The sequence below is a fragment of the Neodiprion pinetum genome, chromosome 1 (genome assembly GCF_021155775.2).
Source record: "Neodiprion pinetum isolate iyNeoPine1 chromosome 1, iyNeoPine1.2, whole genome shotgun sequence".
NCBI lineage: Eukaryota > Metazoa > Arthropoda > Insecta > Hymenoptera > Diprionidae > Neodiprion > Neodiprion pinetum.
The window spans coordinates 17876346-17878899 of record NC_060232.1 but is presented as its reverse complement, the minus strand read 5'-3'; positions in this window follow the sequence as shown (position 1 = coordinate 17878899).

Below are 2554 nucleotides of genomic sequence, written 5' to 3'. Positions count from 1 at the left end.
AACGTGCGAAAGTATAGAGATGTCAGACTGATCACGAAATGGGACGGAAGATACGGTGCTAGAGCTACCATAGCCAAACCCAATTTTCACAGCTGCACCGTTTTCGATAAAGATATAATTGTTGTTGAAATGAGTAAGACGAAAGTCAAATTGAATAAACCATTGTATGCAGGTTTCTCATCATGGATCTTTCAAAATCCTTTATTCACAATTTTCCTTATAATTACGTTGAAACGATATTTGAACATCAGACAAAATTAATGTATACCGACGCGGTTGGTTTAATGTACCACTTCACCGCCCCCGATGTTTGAGAATTTTGATCTAGAGATATAGGAAACTTTAAACCATCATACCGTAGCACTGAGCTGATATGCGGGTACGAGCTGATCGCGTTAGGATGGTTGTTGTCGGTTGGGAACAGAGCTGCGGTGACCGACCAAAGAAAGCAGTAAGAGTCGTTGTTTCTGATGTTTACTACATCTTCTTATTTTGAATATCTTTGGGTAGTGGTGTGTATGTGAAGACACCGCCTCGTAGTGGTACGTACTTGTTAATATTCACAGTCAAATTGATTATTTCGATCAACGGTCAACCAGAGTCTTTTTTCGTGGAAATTTACCACTTTGAACAATACTTCTGGTATTTTGAGTTCCAAATCGAATCCATTTTTTTGAATTTCTGTCGGTGAAGATTTCTCAGATGAAATTTTGGGTGTCGTCTTCATGATTTTTATTAATTTTCAGAATCCTTATTTGTTTTTCTTCTTTCAATCGCACATACTTGACTAAGCTATCGTTGTAAGAATTGCGTTAGAAGAACTGTTCCATGCTGACACGGTCACTTTTGTGGGCAAGCAACAACAGTCTGACTCACGCATTATCGAAAATTCGTGGACAACCGTATGCAATATTCTTTGATAGAAATTTCTAGATATTTCTCGAACGAACCTGCAGCGCGTGTAAGATCGCGAGACAGTTCTTGGAACTTGGCGAAAAAGTTTCGCACGCCTCATGTACGAGAGAGCTGTGAGAGTGAACTAATCGCTGGAGTTATATTTATGAGTAGTTGAATATGTTTTTAAAATCACTTGAAGTTTCCTCAATACTTTGAAATATATAGCTAATTTTTTTGAACAAAAGAAGTGAATGAGTGTACAACCTGAGCCAATCGTTAAAGAAGTTTAACATATTGCATGATAGTTGCTTTGGCACAAGACGTTGCTTATAATTTCGATAATGATAGAGAATCGAGATCAAGATTACACCGGGTTTTTATAATTTTTTTTCACAATTTAAACGGAGATCGAGGACATAGAAAAGTATCTTCAAAACGTGCTAAGAAATACAGATATCAGGCTCGCCATCAAACCCAACAATAATACACCGAACAATGCTGTAACTTTAAAAACCTTGAGACGAAAATTCAGCGTGCTGCAAAAACAAATCGACAAGTCTCTGTCTGTTTTAAAGTCTGTGTAGAAGGTATCCAAGGCTTTCTTCGCGGTGATCTCCAAAGCTTTGATCATTTGATCGAGGTTGTCGATTTGTTTTTGCAGCACGCTGAATTTTCGTCTCAAGGTTTTTAAAGTTACAGCATTGTTCGGTGTATTATTGTTGGGTTTGATGGCGAGCCTGATATCTGTATTTCTTAGCACGTTTTGAAGATACTTTTCTATGTCCTCGATCTCCGTTTAAATTGTGAAAAAAAATTATAAAAACCCGGTGTAATCTTGATCTCGATTCTCTATCATTATCGAAATTATAAGCAACGTCTTGTGCCAAAGCAACTATCATGCAATATGTTAAACTTCTTTAACGATTGGCTCAGGTTGTACACTCATTCACTTCTTTTGTTCAAAAAAATTAGCTATATATTTCAAAGTATTGAGGAAACTTCAAGTGATTTTAAAAACATATTCAACTACTCATAAATATAACTCCAGCGATTAGTTCACTCTCACAGCTCTCTCGTACATGAGGCGTGCGAAACTTTTTCGCCAAGTTCCAAGAACTGTCTCGCGATCTTACACGCGCTGCAGGTTCGTTCGAGAAATATCTAGAAATTTCTATCAAAGAATATTGCATACGGTTGTCCACGAATTTTCGATAATGCGTGAGTCAGACTGTTGTTGCTTGCCCACAAAAGTGACCGTGTCAGCATGGAACAGTTCTTCTAACGCAATTCTTACAACGATAGCTTAGTCAAGTATGTGCGATTGAAAGAAGAAAAACAAATAAGGATTCTGAAAATTAATAAAAATCATGAAGACGACACCCAAAATTTCATCTGAGAAATCTTCACCGACAGAAATTCAAAAAAATGGATTCGATTTGGAACTCAAAATACCAGAAGTATTGTTCAAAGTGGTAAATTTCCACGAAAAAAGACTCTGGTTGACCGTTGATCGAAATAATCAATTTGACTGTGAATATTAACAAGTACGTACCACTACGAGGCGGTGTCTTCACATACACACCACTACCCAAAGATATTCAAAATAAGAAGATGTAGTAAACATCAGAAACAACGACTCTTACTGCTTTCTTTGGTC